The 25,133-nt window shown below is 39.9% G+C and overlaps 2 long non-coding RNA genes across 2 annotated transcripts in view; both read right to left on the bottom strand.

Annotated features, from left to right (window-relative positions):
* The window catches only part of LOC110403922, a 63,776-nt gene that overhangs the window by 8,351 nt on the left and 30,292 nt on the right, over positions 1 to 25,133 (bottom strand). The gene's annotated exons all lie outside the window — the stretch shown is intronic.
* Positions 341 to 24,582, bottom strand: LOC110403921. The gene is made up of 4 exons (XR_002441907.1): positions 24,548 to 24,582; positions 24,334 to 24,424; positions 2,795 to 2,874; positions 341 to 1,008 (listed from the first exon to the last, which is right to left on the bottom strand). It is a non-coding gene; the product is annotated as an uncharacterized LOC110403921 (long non-coding RNA).

Genomic DNA, 25,133 nt, shown 5'->3' on the forward strand with positions numbered 1-25,133 from the left:
GAAAACTCCACTGGAGCCAATCAAGTTAAGCCAGTGTAAAAATGGCCTGAGTTAGAAGAGAAGCCAGTCACGTTAAAATTGAATGAATTTATAAAACCACACTTCCTTTTCACCTGTTGTAGAGGCCCCTTTTTTCCCCCCTTACTAGGGAGTCAGTCTATTCTTCATTCTATTTCAATTTCATTTTCTATTTCTTAAGCCCATGAGCAACATAGCTCTCTTTGGTCCTGAACGCTTTGCAAGAATGAGTAAAATAGTAAAGATACAATTTTTTTTCCTTGAAAATATTTTTGTTCTAAACATACATCTTCAGTTTTGAACTTGAAGGTATTTTCTTCCAATGTAGAAGAGTGAAGCCAAACAGAATGCAACTCTACAGCCTGTTATCCAATTAAGTACGTGATTTTTTCCAGAAAAACTTACTACATCTGCTCTATCCCATCACAACTCCAGGTTTTGTGTTCATGATGTCATAATCTCCCAAGCCCATGAACACAGCAAAGTTTACTCTGGTCAATTGCAAATCTTCCCTTCCTCCTAATTTTTTCTTTGTTTGTTTTATTCCATTTCTGACAACAATAATCTCTTTTAATTGCCAGTTCTGCCAGACACACAATGGACCTTGCTTTCTGCTATCTGACCAGTAGAGCTCATAATTAGTGCTTAATTATAGTTTATAGAGCCACTTTGGTCTGATAGGAAAAATCTGCTTTGTTACAGTCAATGAAGTATTTAAATCTACGTCCAGAGTTGGGATAGGTTTATTAAACACTTGGGTAAGCAATAATAAACTAACATTGATTGAGCAACTCGATAGCTTTCTTTTATGTGCTGGTTTAAAAATTAAAAAAAAATCCAGATAGACTTAAAAATAACTTGGCATGGTGAAGGAATGTCTCCGCTAGGAACACGCGGCTGCCAGTGGGGTCTATCGCATTGGATGCAACTCAATCTTCAGCTCCAGAAAAGAGCACTTTGCAAAATATGTGGCAGCATCATTGCTATTATCTGCAAAGGAGGAGGAAGAAAGAATTCACTGAGGTCCTTCAGTCTGTTCAGAGCTAAATAAAGAATGATACTGCTGAGCATGGGTGTGTTTCTAGGGGAAGCTGCCAGAACTAATGAAAAAGCAAGGAGTTGATTTTCTTTTTAATTTTGCTTGTTGCTTTCCAAGTCTTTCAGGGGAAATTGGAGACTGTCCCAAATTCATGACAATTTTGAGTTGTGTACCAAATTCTGATACAGACACAAACAAGTTTTATCTGCCCGCAGGTGCCCTCACACCTATCAGCTAACTGAGACAATATTATTCTAGGCTTCTTTCCAGTAGGTCTGCCAGGCCACACAGACTGAAATGGGGAGAAGTGAAATAAAATAACCACTTTTGTGACACGGAGGGAAAGGATTGTGCAACATCATTTCCCACCAGTTCTCGTGGCAGGCAGTAGCCTGTCTAGCCACGTCATTCACTCCTCTAGATAAACAGAGAGGTTAACAAGAGGTGCCTTTGAAAAGACACAATGATTTTTTCACCAGGTGTGATTTTCAGAAGGGAAATCATTTTCAAGATCTGCATAAGAACTGGGTAAATTATCAAGGGCAACACTATCTGTTGAATGGGTAACAATTATCAAACCCAAACTTTTCAGTCATATCAACTTCTCTCTTCATACAGGTATTTTCCTCCATTTTTTTTCTTTTCTTCTGAAAATGCAATATACTTTTTCAGTTCAAGATATTCTCCCTTTTTCAAGGGAACAAGGGTTTGGTTTTTTTAGCCCTGCTTGGGAGGAGAGAGTGGAGGAAAAAAAAGGGAAAAAAATCCGACAAAATGAAATTGCTGAAAAAATGTTTTTCTAATGTGACAACAGCATCCTTCCTCATTTAGCTGTGGACAGATGGAAGGCCACTGAAATATGCAGCCTCAGTCTAAAGTCACTTTATTCCTTTTGTAAGTTTTCCTTCTTTGTCAGGGAGGTGATTTCATAATACTCAAAGTAAAGAGATCAACAGGCAATTTATACATTACATGAGATAGAAGGATGACTATATTTGACCTTTTCTGATGCACAGAGTTGTTACTTACACAGACTCAGATTCGGACAGGATTGGATATCTCTGGAGGTTGTTTGCCTCAGTGCAACTGAGTTTTCTTCTGTCTCTTCCCAACCAATGAAGGCGCATCGTTATCAGCAGTATATATAACACCATAACATGGTATCACCATATCTTGGGGAAATTGAATTTGCACAGGGTGCCTGTGCTCAGCTCATAGATGAATTTCTATTGTCCATTATCATTTATATCTAATATGAACCGTTCTACACAGCTCGCCTCTAATCCCCATGCTTGTTAAGGAGCTTAAAGAGTAAAATCAGTTGATTTCAGGGCTTTTGGAGTTCAAGGTCAAAGTGATTATTTCCCCTTTTTTTTTAAAAAGGCGTGGACTCATCACAGTTTCTAAAGTTCAGTTTCTTCCTGGTTCCCTAATTAGAAAATGTACCAAGAGCATATCTGGAGCCTTTTATACATGAGATCAACCCCTTGCCCTGGGACCAATTATAGAAAAATAGCTTTACACATTTCACTGTTTGAATATCCGATGATCATACATGCCATCACATTCTACAGTGAAGCCGTGGTAAAAACCACACCATTAGCAGTTTTGTTCTGTGCCTTTAAAGGAATTTAAAATGAACATAGTCACACCATAAACCTATCAAGCACCACACGCACAAATACGGAGTCATGACATATAAATGTGCTCATGAAGTCATATGCATTGGATACTTACAGGAAAAATATTCATAGATTAGAGTCATTATCAGATTTTCCTCTCTTGGACATCTCTCACTTTTTCAGAAGTGCACACTTCTTTGGAAAACCCAAATGCACACATTGTTTTCAAGTAACAACTGCATATTTTCATGAAAAGAATGTTTTTCATGATTATTTGTTCATTTAATTAAAACCTAATCATCCCAAACTTATTTACACTAACTGAAGCAGAATCACCCAGCCTTCTAGCACACACATCTGGTTTTACAAATAAGAACTTGAATTACTTCTTTACCATCTTTATAGGACTGAGATGCATTTGTACATATCATACAGGTAGAGGCCGGTATACATATGTAGACAGGTGTAAAGACATGGGCATTAAGCACATGAATGCATTATCTGGCTCTGTCCCTGTGTTTAAACGTAAGCCTTCTGTAACCACTGATTTTCTCTTAAATTTAAGCAGTATCTGAACAAGTCAAATAAAGGGTCAGAGATTAGAAGGGATTGTTTGGGATTCGGGAAAGTGCTTTACGCTCCCCTTTTGATTGCTAATAAAACATACAGTGCAGGAATGTCCCTAAAATTCTCCTACTGCTTTCTCTGCTTATCAGCGCTTTGGTCTTCAGCTAGCACTGCCGATCTGCTGTCCCGACCATTGACCTCCTATTAACCTCTGTAGCAACCCATGGATATTTAAATGCAAGGCACACAGGGAAGCAATGCCTGATCTGGTGGGAAACAGAATCTGCCCTGCTGGTCCTGAGCTCATGTCCAAAGCAGAGGGTACAGGAGAAACCCAAGCGGCCCTTTTCTAAAAGCGTGCTTCCATGGCATGATACCTGGAGACCTTTGCAAGGAGCTGCGTTATCTGGAAACATATTAAGGATTCAGAACGGGCAATATATCAGCATTTACTAGACATTTAAATTAAGAAAGCACTGCCTGAGCGTGACATCATAAGGGGCTCCATGCTCTTGAAACACTGCTTAAAGCCTAATGGAGCCAGCTCCGTTACTTTCACCAGCCTTGTTCAGTGCTTTACCACAGGACAAACCACTTGACTTCTCTTTTTTAAAGTCCATAATGAAGACCAAATACCACTTCTTCCATTAATTAGCATAGCTAGAGAGTCACAGACCCCCTTTGATCCTTTGAATTGGTGCTGATACTCAGAGCCTTCTGCATCTAAGCCTCTAAGCCATTTGCAGTATCTATCCTCTTCCTTCCCTACCCCTCGCAGCTCATAGAGGAGGGTTGATACTAGGTCAGTAGGGTCAGGATCTGCTGTAATCCTGCAGAAAGGTTCGTGATAGAGCCTAATCATATCAAGAATCTAAACTTTTTTTCTGTGTCTCACGTATATATTTTTTGACATGATTTGCCCGCAGGTCTCCTAGTTACTCCCAGGACAGGACAACCTGAAGTAATATCAAAAGTAATAGACTCCACAGACATATTATTTCCTCAGGATATTAGCAAAGGAAATCCAAACTTGTAAAAGGATTTAAGTGGCACGTAAGCGAGACTGGTCCTCTTCAGTTTCACAAAATAAAAAAAAAAGTTGTTCCATGAGCAGAATGAAAGATGTCCAATTTCCTCAGGCATGTGCTGCACATCACCTAAACCACCACGGCACAACACTCCATGCTGCCTTCCTCAACACTCTCGCATCACCTAGTTGGCCCACTGAAGGGCCAAATACATCAAGGTGTGCTCAAATTTTCCTGTACATCTGCACTGTCTGAGCTGCAGGAAAACTTTCCCTCCACCAGCTGTCAGTTCTCCAAAAGCTTTTATTATTAGCACAGTGCTAATAAATAACTACTTCTGTGCCAGGATTTAGCTGAAACTAACAAACAAGTTCAAAACTTACGGGGGACAGACTGAAAGACGAATGGACAGAGTCAACTATATGTTACTAAATATTAACAGTTTCTTCCCTGATGACATTTCAGCTTAATTACACATATCAGCACCTTCTCATCTAAACAGATGAGTTGCATCATGGCCAGAAGATCATGAAATAGGACCCTCCTTCATGCAATGAGGGGAAATGGGTAAAGGAGTTCACGACCTTCAATTTGAATCAATCCTTACCAGCTTTTTAAATTCAAACAACCATTAAACATAATTCCAAACAGATTATATCTGCCATAATAGTGACTAGCATGCCCAGGAGAGATGTTTTTTTTAAAGTACCCAGTCACTTAATTTCATCATGGTTTATAAATCAGTATCAACACTCTGAATTACTTCTGAAAGCAAAGTTAGCCTCTTGCAAATTCTGGGACCAATTCTAAAAACATCAAAATATTTCTGAGCAGCAAGGTTAATCAGAATGCCTGGGAATGTTTACTTTTATCAATCCTATTGAAAAGTAATTCAGTGAAATTACAAAGGGGAAGAGGAAATGGCTATCAAACTACTTCCATTTCATCTTGGAAAGAGAGGTGCCTGTCCTTGTCAGACTCTCGGTGCTGGGGCAGAAGAAAAATCTGTTCTCACTGTGCCAGAAGCAAACAGTAGGAGAGAGGAATATGAGCAGCTCTATGAAGACAACAGTAGGGAGAAGGCAGCAGTTGGGTTGGATAAAAAAGGAAGAGTCCAGCCAAACAAAGCAGTGAACATTTATTCAACTCATGTCAGAAAAGACACGTAAGCCTTGTAACATATTGACAAATCGCTCAAACTGAAATGCAAGCTGCAACTTGAAAATCTAACACATGCAAACACTTGCAAAATAGACCCTACAGCACTAATTCCAGCACTGCTAAGCCAACTAGGATACCACTCTTTTGCATGAAACGCAGATAGCTTTTTTCTGAGAAATCATCTCTGAAAGCAAAAATGCAGAGGTGTTTTTTTTTTTCCCCAGCTCTATTAAGGAAACATGCCAGTTTCAGGCTTCCAACAGGGAAAGGGAATAAAATTTAAAAAAGTTTATAAATTATGAAAAGCAAGTTGACAGTGTGTCCTTATAAATATGAAGATTACCTATGCTACCCTCATGAATCTGAAAAGTCACAGTTTTAAAAAAAAAAGGTAAAAACTACATATTCAGCAAACTGAAAAATAATGGGCAGGTTTTGCTGACCAGGGAATAGTCTGCAATTTAGTTCTTTTCTTGTTTAACATTTACTGTATATTTCACCATCCAGAAATATTATTAAGTTTACAGGAAAAGACCCATTTTCCACAGAAAGGTCCTGCTATTGACAATATGAAATACAGTCTGATACCATGGAATATCCTCTGAATCTATTTAAAGTCTCTAAGGAAAATCCTCTTTTTCTAAAAACAAAGATATTTTTTATGTCAGCCAGCAGATATTGACACACAGATATATATGAGTGTGTGAGTCCACAAAAAAGCCACACATAGTTTCTTGTAAATAGGGTTACTACTTGTGGTGGCTCATCAAATCACAGCAATTGGAAAGTTTGAGTGAACTGGTAGATGGATTGGTTTATGATAGGCATAAACACACAAAAATGTGCCCTTTCTCTCATCCAATGTCTATATATATAGTACATTTACAATATGAACTACCATGATCTCAACTGAAGACTCAAGGCACTGTTACTACAGTTCACTTTCCAAACCATGGCAAGTACTCATCTTGTACTGGCAGTCACTAGAGGAACCAGAGCCTAAGGTGTCCCATCCAATAAATGGTCTGAAATGACAAAAAGAAAGTTTTCTCCATTATCAAAAATCACTTTGAAACTTCAGTGTCAATTAATTTTGGCAGCTTTGGGAGCTAAAAGACTATGCATATTTTGATTAGAAGCACAAATGTTGAAACGGGTCATTTAATGTTTTCAAAACTTCCTCACCTGTAATATTTGGGGGCTGAGAATTAAATCAAAACTTAAGAATGAAAGGAAAGAGAAACAGAGATCCTCGCAAGTTTCCTTGTTGCATCTGCTAATACAAGTTTGCTTTGCCTGGGAATTACTTTTTGAAACACACCAAGTTTTCTCCATTAGTGCTGTATAAATATCATCTCCAGCACAGAGCCTGGAGGGAGTTCAGGAGTTTGACTTAATCAGAACAGCTAACATGTATTCAGAAGTTTGATTTGGAAAGTAGTTGAGAATACTGAACAGATTCAGCCAGCCCTTCTTTGATTAAACAACACTGTATCATACAAGAAGGGTGAGTTCTCATCACCACAGTGCTAATTATTTCAATCTGAATAAGTGCCCACCAGATCTAGTGTTCATTTTCATAGTCCTGTTAAATCTTGAGTAGGGGGAGATAAACAAATATTGTCCAGAGAAAAAAGAAAAAGGAGTAATTACTTTGAATTATTTACATTTCCAATTTGGTAGATTAATTCTAGGAGAAAATTTTCATTTTCTGCTGGAAAAAAATCACTTTTCCTTAAATACATCTCTTCTATAGGAATAAAAATATCCACTATGCTCCTCAAAGTTTGATTTTCTGTCAGGGAAGCTGAAATGATCCGTCCTGTAAGTTAACCTTGAAAGTTTTATCCAGTTTGGGCTAAAGCTTGTGAAGTAATCCCACCACGCAGAACCGGAACTATGACTGCCTTATATAGATAAACAAGGTTAAACACACAAAATAAGACTGTGAAACAGCTGTCTCCTAAGGAAGTAACACAGCTGGAATGATACCTGAATGATCTCATGTTCTCCTCCTGGCACATGGAGGAAGTCTGTAGGATACCTGCCTATAGGAAACTGTACCTACCAAGGGATGGAAAAGGAGACAAAAGCTGTCTCCCACGGAAGTGGGAGATAATTTGGGGCACAGATTTCTCCCTGCCTGAACCTCACCTTGAGGTGAACAATCTTGCCCACCATAACTGAGAGGTCCTGAAAAAAAACTGCAGTGTTTAAGAGTCCTTCAGTACCAGTATGCAGGAGAATATCTCCAGTTCAGCAGATGCCTTTTCTTTTAGCTTTGGGTTCCTCCCCCCCACACACACACCCACCAGATTTAACCCTGAAAGGTTTTTTGGTCTGTCATGTGCAGTTTCACATCCAGTGATCATCTACACATATCGGGTCTAGCTAATTCAAACCTTTGTCACAGCCCAGTTCAATCTGATCCAATGCCACCACCACCCTTGGCCAAAGGAGAGAGCCCATCATTGCAGCACTGAGCCAGATCTGTAACTGAACTAGAAAAGCAATTAGAAAACACTGTTCTGGAGGAAGACAACCCACCATCTTCCAATCTGGCGAAGAAACTTTGCAGTGCAGCAGCCTCAGGAGCAGTTTAAGCAGAGTGTGAACAGAGGTACAACACAGTGAGTGCGTCTGTTCAACTGGAGTTTGTCACCTTAGTTCTAGACCTGCCCTGTTGCTTTGCCTTTTTTCATTCATGCATCAAACATGGGACTTCCCCTTTGTAAAGCACCTTGACTTTCCCAGCCCAGCTCTGATGAAGAAATCCGAGTCCCCACCATAACTTTGGCCATGCCAAGAGCTCAGCACCACCCTGAATCCTAGAGATATCCAACATATCCAGAACAAATACCAAAGCATAGAAGCAACTTGGCAAGTTTTTTTCCCCCCCTATTTGTTCCACAGCTTGGAAGGCACAACACAGCATAATGGACCACTGGCAGCCTTGGGCATGGGCAGAGGGGCAATGTGGGGGAAAACTCCTGCCCCAACACACCAACCCACCCAGACCTCATTCTTTAACCTCCAGCAACTCCATTGGTTTGGGCTTCTGGGTAGGGGGAAGGGAGGAGAAGGAAGTCGGGCTCCAAAAATTGATTTCATTCCAGGTAATACTTCTTGCACAACAATCTGTTCCTTTCAGAAGGACGCAGATTAGGGAAGTATTTGGTCAAGGGGCAGTAGAGGGCACTCCAGGCCAGATCAGGTTAAGTTTTGGTCACTTTATCTCTTCTTGTTGACGTAAAGGCTCGAGGCCATGGCCTAGGGTTTTCCTGCAGAAATGTGTTTACAAGCAGGTCAAGGACTTGCAGACAGATAACCATTAGCAAAACAACTTTTCTATTGACAAAAGAGCACAGAATAGTGTGTTGGCTGATGAATTCTCTTGTTTTGTTAAAAAAAGAGAGAAGTTAAATCAAAGGGCTGCACCCCAGCTGGTTCTCAATACTGGGTTTTCCAGCAAGGATTTAAGATCACAACTTGCTCCCCATCCATTTGGGAAATGATACTGAGGACTCATGCCAAAGTGCTGCATTTGGCAATAAATTGAGACAGGATTTACTACTGGCCAGCAAATGTGTAAAGCTTGTTAGCAGATTTGTTAACCCTGATTCTGCCCTCAAACTGGTGAAGTCTGGGGGTCTCCAGCCTGGGTAGCTCACCTGGAGTCAGGTTTCCCTCAAAACTCTCTCCCCACCAGCCCAGGTTCATCAAAAGGTCTGGCCAAAGCTCAGGAGGCATTTGAGCAGACTCCAGCCAATTTATGGGTTTTGTGCATAACTCACATGAGGGCAGCTCGAGGAAGCCTTAGTGGAGCAGGCTAAGGTTTAAGTTTTGGATCAGAATTCCCAGCATTGGACCTCGTCACTGATTGGTGCCAATATTTCCATAAAGCACAGCTCATAAAGGCAGGATTTTAAACAGCCACAAGAACAAAAAAATAAAAATTATATTTTAAAAAAAGCCACTTAAAAGCCGTAATTATTTACTACCTGTCAGCCAGAGTTTCAAAGTTAGAATATAACCAGTGGGGGAAGTGGCTTCTCGGAAAGCCTTGTTCAGTCCTACTGGAGGAATTTGTGGTCTGTTCTGTGTACAGTTTGTGGTGTCTGAGTCATGACCCAACTCCAAGAGCCTCTGGATGGGGGATGACAAACGCTGTCCCTCTGACGGCGGACTCGCATTAGTCAGAAACCAAATGTGTGTGCACTCAGGAAAGCTGGGACATTTGAAGCCCAAACAATAAAGAAAGCAAAACAACATGAGCTAAGCCCACTGGAATCAGCAGAAGGGGATTCATGTAGTTTGTCTGGCTGTCCAAGAGAGTTAAAATCCAGCCCACAGCATGAGCAAGTAGAAGGTCAGCATTTGCCTACGGATGCACATCCAGATCTGCATTTCTACACGACACAGGAAAAACGAAATCATTGTCAAGGCCGTTCTGCAAACCAAGGAGAAAGTGCAGTTGGGATAACTCAGAGCTGTCTCATTAAAATAACGACCACGGGTTTGTCTTCCTTTGAGTTTTTTTGTCCCTCCCTCACAGCCCTCACTCCCTCATGCACACGCGGGCTGCACGTCAGTGCGGGGTCAGGAGGTTCTTGCAAACTTCTGCCCATGGAAGCTGGACAATGCGGCATGTGCAGTCTCAGCAGCCAAATACCATTCAAACCCCCTGCTTCCCACCAGCCCTCCCTTTTAAAGAGCCTGCTGCTGTGAAAGAAGCTGCTTTTCCAAAGAAGGGCTGCCTTGTCTTTATTAATCGTGACACCGAGTGCCACTCAACGCACGTAGTTGTGTGCCTGCGTCTCCATCACCACTTCCCTCCCCATTAATACTATTAAAAACTCAATAAATTTTGCTATCACCTTTCTTTAAATCATATTCCTCTATGAAGTGTAGCTATTAGAAGTGCCTGTAAACTCTTCCTATTAAAATGACATTTTAAAAGGCTTGATTTGAACATGGCTATGTCACTTAAAGTGGAAAAGTTTCTGCGAGTTCCCTTCCAAGCTGTTAAAGATTAGCTTGATGTAGATAAGACTATTCCCCAAACTCATTATCTGTCTTCAAAATGCACCTTAAGGACTACTTAATAAAGTCAAGGTTACATGAAGAGTATTTCATGAAAAAAAATCAGTGAATGACTATTAATAAATCTGCATTACAGATTGGTTATTTTGCCTCTGTCTTTCATCTGAGCAATAGATGATCCTTTTTTAAAAAACAATAAGCATGTGTTGCTTCCTTATACAGGTCACCAGTGAATCAGTGGCAGCAGAGATTTCAGCATGTTTACAATTAATGTGATTTACACAATACAAAACATTCCACAGTGAAGAGTCACTTATCTCTGACCAGTACAGATGTACTGTGCCAAGCTTACATTTAGAAATAAAATCATCAGGCTACACATTGTTTAATAACCGAAATCTTGTTTCCTACTTATTTCAATGCTATGGGTAGGAAACGCTAATCCTGTGAGCTCCAGCACCAGACAGCAGCAAGCACCTTCAACAGCAAAGCAGCCCAACTTTTTGATACAGGAAAAGTTTTAGCCTAGACAAGATTTATTCTCAAGATCTTCACATCAATTGCCCAAGCTATAACATCTTCCAATACTCACTATGGATTGCTATAATCTACTTCACCATCTTCATCTACTGCTGCCAGGTCAGCTTGGGAGTTTATGTCTATGGACTGGCATTTGACCCTGCAATTGGTGTTCCACCCATGCAGCAAGGACACCATCTTGCCCCAGGCTTACAGGAGCAGCTCCAGCCCTACTCCTCTCCACAGAGAGCATCAAGCTGCTGCAAAACTCACTCACCATTCTCTCTGTGGATAATGTCAAAGGAAGTGGCAAGGGACCACAGGGGGGAGATGGGCTATTTCTTAGAGATGGGAGAAAAACCCACCAGAGCTAAGCCAGATGAAAATTTGGATTGGAAATGTAAGGATAAATTGAATGTCAATTAGTTCTCTCACTACTTTAGTGTTGGTTTTTTCTGTTTTCAAGCTTTTAAATACTTTAAGTTCTTAAACTACTACTAATTTCTGTGGAAAGCAGTCACCATAGAAGCTCCCATCTGTATATGCACCAAAAAGTAACTGTGCAGACTTCTGCAGGGCTGATTTGCTGGAACTTGTTGATTCATTGTACATGGAACCGCTCCAAGTTATTACCAGTTTACCTGCTATTCGACCAGTTCAGAGGAATTTGCATAACACACATGTTTCCATATTGGCTATTCTCTACCTTGTACAGTAAATACTAGCTTGATTAAAGGCAAGTAATAATAATATAAACCTGTGTAGATAATCATTAGCTGTCCCTTACCTTTATCTACAAGTGCTTCCATGAACTCTGTACTTGTTGACACCGAAGCATGTATTGAGATGGGACTGTATTTTTACTACATCTTTGTTTCAGGTGCTAGGTCCTCAAAAAAAACTTGTGTACCTCTGTAGGGATTATTGCACACAACCGAAATCCTACTCAAGCCCATGCTCTGTGCATGCCAGATGGAGAGCAGCTCTTGCCCAAGAGTCACATACTTTATTAGCACAACACTGAACCTGAGCCTCTCAGCAGGGTATTTCAACTTGATCAGAGTGAATTTAAACCTGCCCACATTACCAGCAGAGACAAGCCCACCATGGTCTGCATGTGCAAGTGTAAATAATAACAGCAGCAGCAAGCAATTACTCTGCAAAAGCTTGGATCTGCTTATAAACCACAATACTAATTTTAATGCTGCAGTTAGGATCTTCAGTTTAGGGGATTTACACAAGTTACAGGAGATCTGGTAATTAGGAGACAGGCCCTTGCAAGTCTCCTCACTATTTTTCAGATGAAATCCAATTCACCCTTCATTTCACCTTTAGGAATTTTTTTTATTTCCTGAAACCAAAGACAGCAAAAAAGGAAAACCATCTGAGCCCTTCTAGTGCTACCCACTTCCACTGTTAAGAGAAGTGCAGAAGCATATTAGAGTGAAGATAGCTCAATATCAACACCGGCACTGGGGCTTACTGGTGAAAATTCCGCCTGCAGAGCTGATGGATACAAGGGTATCATCATTCTGTTGCCTACACCTGGCCTAAAAAAAGTCTTAGTGAGAACAAGCTGAAAGAATATGTAAATCCCCCAAAAAGAGTAGGGTAGGAACATATGGGGATGTAGAGAGCCGGTGTCCTCACTGCCTGTGAGGGAAGATAGGGCCTGGAGAAGGGCTTTTTTGGTATTTTTTTTCCAGAGATAGCAAAAGATATTGAACAGGTGAGTTGTGTCATACACCCTAAGCCTTTTATTCTGCATTTCACATCTTCCTAGTTTATCTAAAACTCACGCTGCATTGAGTGAATTAGGATGCTGATTGAAAAGTACATTACATAGCAGTTACCTGTGAGATGTGCACTTTAGAAGTGAAGGTTTAGGGGCAGAGGAAAGGCATATAATAAAGAGTAGTGTACTTTGAAAGGTCTAGGCAATGCTGCAAGAAATGGCATTACCTCACAGTTGTCAAGGCTCAGAAGTTTTATTACCAAGGAATTTCACTTTTGCCTCTTATTCTTAACACAGTGGCCAGTTCTGGGACTGAGAGGATTTGCTGATCTAATATAGATAGTGATTTCGTAGGTTTGTTCAGATTTATATAGACAGCACCCTGGGATCAGGAATTACATTTAAAATGTAATAAAATGTTCTTGTGCACTTTTACTCACAAATACCGTACTTAAAAAAGTAAACATCAAATAATCTCAGGTATCTTTCAAGAAAATGTTGACATAGCTCCAAGAGCTCATACAGATGACTGAATAGTTTTCTGAGTAAACTTAATAAACTCATATTCTTACACTTCCAGTGTAGCGTGAAGTATCACATCATGAAGAAGAGAGAAAAACTAAGCCATATAATTTAGCAGAAATCTCTTTTAAACACAGTTTTCAACATACAGAGATGCAATATAGACATTTATGTAGGCATGTTTTTACACTACTTACAGTCCTAGGGTTTAAAAAGTAAAGATGACATCCAAGTCTCACTCATGTCAATGAATTCAATTCACACTGTTAAAATTTTGTTCCTGAAGATCTGAGCCTTTTTCCAATCAGCAGCAATATAACAACAATCTCAAGGGGCAGGATTTGACCCCCCCCCCCAGTGTGTTCAGAAGGACTTTGTGTAAGTTCAGGAGTTTTAACACAATTGCTCCTCTAAGCAGTCAGAATGATTCATCCACATTATCTGTCTTTATTAAACAGTCATTTCCCCTAGCGAGTCCCACTCAAGGGAATCCTTATTATTCAGACAAGCCCTTACAGTCATAATGACACAAAATACATGTATAGGAGTAGTTAATAATACTGTTATTTCTATGAGCGTGGATAAACATTGGCTAGTAACTTCATATCAACAATCCATCCGAGCAGAGTCAGAAATGCACAGTTTATGCAAGCAGGCAACCCATAATACTATGCACAGGGTCTGGTGAATAATATAAAGCAAGACAGAGCCCTGAGAGACAGCAAATTGGGATTCTTAATGTATTTTGTCCAACAACATAAAATTAGCTCACTCTTGCAGGAATTGATGAGACTGCTCCAAAGCTCAACTGCAGAGACTATAAATGCAGTCTCTGCTTCAAAGGGAGTAGATTCCAAGCTAGAACCACCCAAACCACTTACGATGCCCAAGTCTAGTTGAAAAGTCCTGCCAAACAGTTCATTCTGAGCCTGCAGCTGAAGCAGGCCAAGAGTTTAAGCGAAGTAAAACCTATTTTTCTCTCTCCATCTGTTTTCAGCTTCTGAGCCATCCCTCAGCAATGCGCAGGTAAATTAGCTGCAGAATGAACACTGCAAGCCTTTATGGAGTATGCTGCTCTTTGATCTCCCTTGTTTCTGCCCATAGAAGAACACGGCGAGCTAAGCACAGCAATTAGCGGTAACAGCTATTAACGGGCTTCACAAAAGATACAAAAGGACACAAGTAGGAGGTTTACAGCGTGATGGATAAAAACAAAGTGGATACTTTCTTTTGCACATCATTCCTCCAGCGAGTTTAGGCTAAGGGACCGGGGGGGGGAGGGGGGGATGACTGGCAAACAGTCCACTTCTGGTAAATGGACCTAAAAATAAGTATAATCTGTGGATGGCTCCTGCAAAGGAAATAAGTCCAGCTGGTCCTTAAAGATCTGTATGAACAAAAATGTTTTGAGAAAACTCTACTGGACTGCGCTAAGGAAATTACCAAGGACATCGCTATAAACACTTTGATTTCTGTGCTAGAGGACTGACTTCTCTGTGGAAGCACATTGCTTTCCATTCACCATCACCACAGAAGAGGCCATAAACCACAGAATTACTTCTGCTTCTGGACAAGGGTTTACAAGCCCTAATCACCTCTAGGAAATACTTGGAGCACCCCAAACCAACCTTCTGCTCAATTCTGGTGCTCAGCATGGAGCACAGGTGATGGTTCTGTACTGGTTACATGGACTCATTTACAAATACATATATGTACAGATATGTATAAAAAGCTGGAAAGAAAAAAAAGGAAAAAGATGCAACAAATCAGAGAATGTCTACGGACGTTAAGCCATAAGCTATTTCCTAAATTAGGAAGGAAAACTTGCATTACTCAGGTTATTAGTTCCAGACTGTAACAACATCAGGAGCATTGCTACTGCACAGAAAGTCATGACTAGACTCACACAACATCCATATGACATTAACATCATCACTGCTTTTATCAATAACATACATGAGAGAAAAAGTCTGTAACTTTTTCCTCCACTGTGAACTCTAGGTGTGTAAAAACCTACAGGAACAACAATAACAGCAATAAATTATTTTTACTTTTTGCCACCTAGCACCATGTCCAAGAGCATCTCAGAGAAGATGGGAGACAATAGCTTATGTTTCTGGAGCCATTTGACTCCACTGCTGTTTCATATTGACTGTGTCATCAAAGTAGATAAAAAGTCTCACTGCAAAGAGTGGCTGCAGATGTACTGAACAAAGTCAACTGCACATACTGACAGTGTACTCCTGTTCATGACACTGAGTAGGTCTTGAGGAAGAGAGTAAGCAGGAACAAAGTTTCAGTTTGGAAATTAAGGAAAATGTCTTCTCAGAAAGAGTGGTGATGCACTGGCACAGGCTGCCCAGGGAGGTGGTGGAGTCACCAGCCCTGGAGGTGTTGAAGAACTGTGAGATGTGGCACTGAGGGCCGTGGTTAGTGGGCATGGTGGAGGTGGGTTGACGGTTGGACTAGAGGATCTCAGTGGTCTTTTCCAACATTAATGACTATTTCAAGCAATAGAGCAACCTCTATGAGAACCTCCATGGCAGGCTGAAACTGGAGCAAGCCCTGGGACGTTCTGGACACTGCAGCTCTCCGGAGCGTGGAAAAAGGCAGTTCAGTACCTATTTCTTTCTCACCCTAAGCTGCATAAGAGTAAATTGTTATTCATATTTGGTAGATAGGGAAAATGAGACATGCAGAAATAAAACAAGCCTAGGAGCACAAGTTCAGCAATAAAAATCTGAAAGGTCCCTTTTCTGATGACTACAAATGTGTCCTTATTACATTTCCACATTTCCAGACAGTTAAACGTGTTTCCCCCACATTATCCCCTCCCCTCAGAAGTGACTTTACTCACACCCACAAAAGATAAAGTGAAGTTCAATTTGCCTGCTAGGCTGCTGCTGAGAATCAACTCAGACCCAACTTTACCATATACTTTCTTTTCATTCACTGACCTCAAGCATTTACTCCAAATAAAGCAGAGGAACCAGAAAAGAAAAAAAAAATCAAAGATCTGAATGCTGTACAAAGTGTTGAACTATATAGTGCCCTCTTCACCATCCTCCCTTTTTCTTTCGAAGTTGATTAATCAACTTGTGTTGTAACTGATCTAGACCTGGACAAAGCACTTGGCTCATGTCCTTTAATTGAGGTCTCTAGCATGGTGGGGATGAAGGTAAATTATCCAGAAGTCTGCTAAGTGAGGAATGGGAACCTCCAGCTGAAGGATTTTCTAAGGCTTTCTATGGCCTTCCTACTTGAGAGTATTTAAAATTGAGAGCTTTGTGAGATGGGAATTATATTTAAAAATTCTATATACATTTATACCAACTTAGCCTTAAAGGAACATCCTACCTTTTCCCTCTAAGGGGAAAAAAAAGCATTCTTGGATTCAGTTTCATTTGATCACTTTTTTTTAAACCATCTCATGGTGAAAATTTGTATGGTATTATTTTCTTGACATTTGCTTAATACCTTCCTTCAAAACTGAGTCACATAATATATTCACTACTGAGACACATTGTTGAAAGCTAGGTCGGAAAATGCTATAGAAGCAGACATAAAGATAAGTTTTCCTTTCCCCCTCCACTTGTCCTCTCAGAGAAGCCCAGGATACAGTTAAAACCTGAGTGGAAGGCACTGTGCTGCCTAACACCCTTTTTTCACATTTACCTGCAGTATTGGTCATCTGATCCCAATTCCCCTATTGTCGTACTAGGCATAACAGGGATTGCAGTCCAGCATGGGGATAAAGAGCACATAAAACCTTCAGAAACATTTGTCAAGACTTTCCCTTATACTTACAGATGTTAAAACCAGAGGCACAAAAGCAGAGGGCTCTAATATGCATGCTATTGGATACCAAGTGCTAACTTGATTTCTAATGCAAAAGCCTATAAAACAAAACCGATATTTCTGTGAACTACTTTCTATCACACTTTCCAGTCGCCAAATGCTCTCCCAAAGCTTTTTAATGTTATCTTTATCTTCAAATATTAAGAATCACTAATGCATCATCACTTGATGATGAATGTAAGAAATGTATCCAATATTATGTTAGAGTTTTGACAAATACTTTTGTTTAGAATGTGCTCACTTGAACTACTCAACACTCACTGTTGTGTGTCTGAACATGCTAATCACCCAGTATTTTTTCCACTCCCTGACTGGAAGTCTTTAAGCTATTGCAAGACAAATGTGTGATTATACATGTGTTTGAATATTTCTCAGATTAAAAGTTACTCTTGACAAGAACTGTATATATTCAGTAATTCAAAACCATATGCATATGCATCCACTGTCTGAATACTCACAATAATTGATGGCACAGTCCCCTCACATGCACTAAATAAAAGGTACTCACACACAGAGATATCCAGAAACTTACAAGGGCTGCTCCAAAAGTAATGACTCCTATTTTATTATGTTGATCCATGACACCAGAATCATAGAATCATTTGAGTGGAAAGGGTCCTTTAAGGGTCATCTAGTCCAACTCACCAGCAACAAACAGGGAACTGAAATGAACAGAGGTGGATGGTGGTGGTACAGCAATAGAGATTGAACCTTCCCACCTATAATCCATTTCATTTTGTTGCCACATGCTGAGAATTTGCTCTATCAAACAGTGTCATTGTGCTTTTTCTATCTGTTGTAATTTCCACAAGTAGAAATAGGAGGCATTATTTTCAGAGCAACCCACACATTTTATTACTCAATTGCATTTTAAAAGTTATTTGTCAAAAGAAGAGTGAAAGTATTACACAACTACATATTTATAACTCATCATACTTAATAAATTGCCATCTCTTCATTGCAATAAAAAGATTAAATAAAGAAAAACAAACAAAAGGTATGGGACAACTTTCCCAGAAACCTTAACATATCAAATACCTGAACTGTGTAAACTGGTGGAAGTCAAGTTAAACATTCTCCTTACAGAAATCTCACAACACTGCTGTACTTAGAGGGAGAGTGTGTGTTTGGGAAAAGGTTTTAAGGCTTTTTTTTTTTAAATACACCTCATCTATTTCCCCCTTACTAAACAATATGAGAAAGATCTAACTATATATCAAAACTCCTCCTTTAAAATAGTACACCACACAGCAAGGCAAACTCCACTAAGGCTTGTGGTATGTTGGTTTATTAAAACATATATATTAATTTGGTTATTAGTCATAGTGGCCTGGAGTTTCACTTAATTCTTCAGACAGAAGAAAAGTCAGTGGACCTCAACTGTCCTTAATTACTTTCTCTGAATGTGATCTCTCAGAGCATCTGAAGCCAATATACATCTGTTGTCTTTAATATTTTTGGACTGAGATATAGACATCATTATTCTCCCTACTCTTCCCTCTGCCTCCCCAAATCAAAAGAAAATTAAATATGCTGTTTACAAGCCCAATAGACTGTGCAGTGTTGGCCCATTTCCATTACTGGCTGAATCAGGTCATGAGATCTGTATGTCTGAATTCAAGAGGGGTTTGTACTGGCATCTGGTCTCAGACTCCATGCACCAGAGTCATCTATAGACAAAACTTAATTTTAAAAAGATAAGAACTCCCTGTTTAAAAAAAATAAAGCATAAGAGTGAACAAGATACTTTCACTTGAATAAATTAGTCACTCAACAGCATTGCTCAATTTTATCTTCCTTTTTCTTTCTGAGCCTTCCACAGTCACAGATGTTTTCTGCAGTTTTGAGGTAGGAGTAGTATGGAACTGCATTTTTTCCTCAAAAAAAAAGAAGAAAGTGTGCTTACAACGGTACAGCTTCAAGAGCTGCACTCACATACACTCCCTCTCTCTGTTAGGCTTCATTTGATAGCTATGAACTGTGGATAAAGAATAAATATGGCTTTTCAGTGCCCTAGGACTCTCACCTGACTTATTTATGTCTGACCTGGTAGAACACCACTGACCTTGGAAAGTTTAATTGAGGCTGGGATTATATGGCACTGCTTGAGGCCACCTGAATTTAGAGGGTGTGACACACTTTCTCTCTTACTGACTCTCTCATGTCTGCTAGGGGATGCATGTGTGTGCATGCGCATTTGTGTACCCTAAATTGAGCCTAGCAGTGATGAAATACATTGTTTTAAGCCTACAGCATGTGCTATTACAAGGGAAAAGATTACTCTTGTCAGGAAGACAATGTGAATGCATACTTATTTTGTTTGCTTTTTTGTTTTCTTTTTCCCCAGCACATTTTCTCTGAAATTTGATTTTTACAGTTGACTGCTAACTTTTTATGAATGCGATTCTGCCTAGAACTGAGAGCTTAAAGAATAAAGGAGAAAGAATTATGTGGACACTTTATCTAGACCCACTCATACATATTGTGTTTAATATCCTTTAATTAAATTTAATTAAAGCATATGATGAATGATGATCATTTTCAATCCTTTTGGTTTTCAGGAAAGTTATATATACTTAAACCTCCCTACATCGCAGTTAAATGTGAAGGGGGAAAAAAAAGAAAAAAGATCCATAAGACTGAAAGGTGGAATAAAACGAAATGGCATGGATGTCTGCTAGCCAAAGAGTACTATCTTTCCTACTGGAGACTGTCCCTAGATGGATATAAACAGCTCTCATCTGGGTTTCTTCAAGGTAGAGGCCAACAAATATGCCATATTATGCACAGAGTCCTTTTATGGCACAGACTATTGTCCACCAGAGACCGAGCAGACACCGCTAAGCAAACCTCACCTACGGCCACAGGCAAGCATCAAGACCAAAGGGGATTCCTCTCCCATCCTTAAACATATATTTTTCCTGTCACTCAAAGTTCAACCCAACAAAGTCCCAAGATGCCAGGCTAGAGCCACGCAGGTAGATGAGAATGTGCAGCTGGTGGAAGGGTTAAAAATATTCCAGGATGGAAACAACCTACAGAAATTTCCCAGGAAATAAAACAACCCTGCAATGCTTTCAAGGCCAAAATTATCCATCCTTTGCCTTATTTCTAATGTATTGCCTGGACTGAAACTGTGACCGTTTTCTGTTTGTAGGTATCATAGGAAATGAAATGAGGAGAGGATTGCTGTTAAGAGCAGCTTCAATTCCCCCATCTCTCTCCAACAAGCTATGCCATGAATCAGGATACATTTTATTATTTTTTATAGTCCTACACAGTGGCATACCACTTACCCACCTCCCAGTGAAGCGACGCTGAGATCTAGACACAGGCAAATCCTAACAAGCCATCAGTTAAACAAGCAGTTTACAATTCACAGCCCCATTCTCAGTCTCTATAGTATTCTATTGACTTTGCATCATCTAATAATTGCATTAGTACAGAAAAGCATTTCAGATCGGTGAAGAAAGCACAACAGTAAAGCTATCTGCAGCTGTCTCTCATCATCGGTGACATCCTACAGACATGGCAGACAAACTGTATTTTTGGATTTCTGAGGTGAATGGAAGAAACTTTGGAATGACTAACAGACCTCAAGAGAGAATTCCGCTTTTCTCTCTCTTTTTTTAAATAATCCTTCTCTTCCCTTTTGGTGAAACATCAGCCTAAGCGGCAGAGATCTCAGCCAGCCAACAATAACACCAGTCCATGCGGCTGAACAGTTCCAAGAAAGTTATGCTCTGCTCCACAAGCCAATTCAACATGCTGTGCTCCTGCCATCAGCTGAGAGTCTCACACTGAACATCTGGGAAGCTGAATACTCACCCAAATCCAAATATTGGCACTATTGAACACATTAATGTTTATACCGATTTTCAGTCAATTTCTATCCAGTTCACCACCTACCAGTCTTCATCACAGTCTCAGACCTACTGCTCAACATTTCAGGATTCACTTTTTTTTACTATTGCTAAGTCCCTAAGCAAGTCAGTAAGGCTGTCCCACAAGAATGTAATTACATTTATAAATTAAAAGCACATATTGAAAGAGAATCTCATCATTAATTAGGACCCACTAGAACTTCAATATAAGCTGATCTGCATTCATTGATTCCAAATAGGTAAGGGGGGAAAAAAAACACATTAATACACATATACTTCTGAAACCCTAGAAACAATAACAAAAAAAGTGCTAGAGGAAAAAAAAGAATTTTTCCTGTGATCCTTATTTATTACATTTTTAATAGAAAGTCAGTGGAGGTCTTATCTGATGTCATTTGGTTTAGGTTCCATGGTATTTTTTGTATTTGACCAAATTCCCTTATCTTCTCATTGCTTGTGTTCTGCTCTGCCAGCATCCAGCAAACTGATATACTTATCTTCAATTTTATAATAAAGTTTTAGCTTCTACAGGATAAAAAAAGAAATAGGGAGAAAGGCGAAAGGAAAATTGCATCTAAGATACTAAACATATCAGGCATGTGAGACTGTCAAGGAATCCAGCAGTTAACCTTGTTCTTAGTATAGAAACTTTAATAGTTGAAAGATATTTGACTCATACTCATGACTATTTTTCTTTTGTTGTTAGTTATCCCCATTTATATGGTCAAGTTAACATTTACTACAGTATCAGATGCTACCTAGTGAATATTTTGAGGCAAGGCTGGTGGCTGTTACAATTCTATGATAGCAGTTAATAACCAAAGGTGAAAAAATAATTAGAAACATCAATTCCTGAGGAGAACATAAACCAAAGACTAATGAGCAAGTTACTGTGTCAGTATCCAATCCTCTTTGGAGCTTAGTTTCTCATTCTGCCACATCATTTCTCCGCCCTTTCTTCCCAACATCTTATGCTTGCTCTATTTCCTCAGCATTCATAGTTCAACCTACAGTGACCTGAAAATCATTACAAAAAGTAGTCTCCTCTCCACACTTACTCCACTTGTTAATTTCTTCTGATGCCTTATTAAATCTGATTTACTTTTTTTGTCTTGAGTTTGTCCTCTCTTGGCTTCACTCCTTCATCAGAGGTCCTATCTTCTGCACAGTCTTGTTCCCTCTGTAGAAACCAGTCTAACTTGCAGAGCAAACGAACTTCCATCAGTCACCAAATTACTCGCCTAATTTATAACTGAGCTTCATTTGCTCAGAATTCAGCATAAAGCCTTTAGCATGAATTTTTTGACATCTTTTTCTACAATTAAGAAAAAATAACAGGGCAAAAACCAAAGCTAATGCTGGATGATGGAAGAGAACTGAGAATGAGAAAATGAAAGAGGAGGCAGCTTCCCAGTTGAAGTAAATCAGTCCTATCAGCCAGAGTGAAGCAACATCAATTGAAAGCATCTGAGGATCTGGCCTGAGACTACCTTTATCTTGCTTTGATAAAAGAATAAACAAACAAAAACATATCAGTAAAGCTGGAAAACAGTGAACATGGCCCCAGTACATCAAGCTGGGCTGGGTGTGACAACAAGGAGCTAACTGGCTTATTATTGCAATGTTATACTTTCACAACATATGACAGCTACACCTTTTCATTTCCCCATTGGCCTCCAGAAGACAAGGCTTAGTATCCTATAGAACACTGTAAGCTTGAGAAACTTTTTCTTATGGTGTCTTATGAGTCCTGGATGCTGAGAAAGAGATTACAATGTGTTAGATTAACTTCTCTCAGCTTGCAAGAAATATGCTAGTGGACTGATAACAAAGTTTCCTCCTTGTTCCTGATCTGCAGAAACAGTGTACTTGAACCTACAAGCCCTTCCCCTCCAAATCACAAAATGAGCTGTTTGCAGTAGCAGCTTCACAATCTTGAACAGCCCTGTTAAGTTTCAGGCCAAAAAGTGTCAGGTTCGTCACAGCTTCTGATCTGGGGCAACCATTGGTTTAAAATGTGCAATTTCCATGCACATTTATCCTAGGCTCAGTGCAATTTTGCTCCCTTGGACAGCCAAGGCACGGTGAGATCAAGTCTGCTTTACTCCGCTTAGAAATCAGGCTGCCTGGAAATTAAGAAATAAAAAGGAGAGAATAGGGAGAAAAAAAATACAAAAAGGTACTTGTATGCTTGACCACCTTTCCTTTTTCCCCACCTTACTGGATCTGGTAAAATCCATCGGAATATTCTGTTGTAGGGTAGCAGGTGAAAGAACAAACTGCCAAGTCATGCCATTTGAAAGGCTTGTATTGCCTGCACATAGTTCAGCTATGCTCAGAGGAATGTGGTTTTTGGTATCTGAGTTAGCACACCAAGAAACAGATTAAGATCTCTCCAAGGTTCCACAGATGTAAATCCACAGATGTAAATCCACAGAGGAGATAATTTGTTGTGAGTTATCCAAGTAAGGAGTGTTGTGGCTTTGGTAGGCACATTTGTGATCTCTCCATATCTGTTTCAGCTAATTAAGGGAATAGTAACAGGTACCTCTTGAAGCCACGTTTCCTAGAGTCTCATCTGGAGCCTGGGGAATCCTTCTCTGGCCACAGTGAAGTGGTTTGGGCACCTCAACTGATGCACTCCTAACTGATCTACAAGTATTGTTACTACACTTATTTCATAATGTCCAAATGCCAAAGATTGGGTGTAAATTATTTGTATTCCCTGTCATGATATTTCATCGAATCATGAAGCTCTGAGAGGAACCACCAGGTGCCCTTGGTCAGTGCAGAGAACCACTCACAATGCCTGCTCTTCCCATGATTCATAAAGCAGCAAAAGACTGGAAAGAGCTGGACACAGATTAGCTACTGATTCAAACAATTTCTAAGATGTCTCGCGGCCTAGAGAGGAGACAAAATGGGCATGTCTGTCCTAACTAACAAAATCCCCAAAGGACTAGTTGCCATTGCCTACTCAACTCTAAAAAACCCACCTTCATAAATTGAAAGTTTGTACTTGCACATATAAGAAAATTTACTTCTGGGAAGTTCCCTGAGCTCTGTACCCTGAGAACATGAGAGTACTCACATCAGCCTTTTAAGCTGAGAATTTCCTTTTACCAAGAAGCATTAAGTGACTGGGAAACACATTGAGCTGAAAGATCACACAACAAACACAACACCACAGAAATATTAAGTGAATCTAGAGTAAGCCCTGAACCATGAGGCTATGAGCCAGCTCCGCAGGCCTCCTTAGATAAAACACTCTGAAGAAGCAGGACAAACACAATTTTTTCTTTATATTACTTCTAAGTATGTTTACAGTGTGTCTTACCTGAAGGAGTAATATATATCCAGGCCAGCACAGATCTAGGTTGCTTCTTATCTAGGCTTGTAGACTGTTTATATTCTATAACATTGTAACACTATAATGTGATGGAAAGCACAGCAATGATATTGGTGTAGCAAAGTCCCAGGCTGCAGCAAGCAAGGATAAGCCCAAACACAGCAGCCAAACATGCAGAAACAAAGGAAGAAAATCTGCTTACCTTTAGAAGACCTCAGGTAGACAGGGACCTCCAGCAAAATGCCTTCACCTCCACTGCCAACACTTAAATGAGGGCTGGGAAGGGGTGGAGCCAGGATCCACCAGTCACTCAGGTGCATTTCATTGCATGTACCTGAGCTCCCCTGGGTTGGCCCTGCCTTCCCACCAGGTGCTCAATCACTGGTTCAAGCCATGACTTATCATTTCCTCTACAAACATTATGTTGCAGAATAACTCTACCTCACAAAAGGCCAAGTTTAATTTTCTGCTGTGGTAAGAACCTTCACATCCCATGTGGAAATCCCATACATCCATTGCTAAAGATGTGATCAAAGTGCTCTTTTCTTCTGTCCAGCAAAGGAAGCCAAATTTCAGGGCCGCAGATCAAAATTCCTGGGGACCTTCTTTAGTTGTGTTCCCTAACACAAATGTCAGCTTGAAAGTGAAAACCCTACTACTTCAGTGACAGGTTGATCTGAAATTCTTATGGACATTTAAATAGTTCTGATTTTTTTTCATTTTTCTTTTTTTACGTTGTCTCAACCACCTCAAATATCTCAGTCCAAGCAAATGATTCCACTTTAAAT

This window comes from Numida meleagris, chromosome 9 (genome assembly GCF_002078875.1).
Source record: "Numida meleagris isolate 19003 breed g44 Domestic line chromosome 9, NumMel1.0, whole genome shotgun sequence".
Lineage (NCBI taxonomy): Eukaryota > Metazoa > Chordata > Aves > Galliformes > Numididae > Numida > Numida meleagris.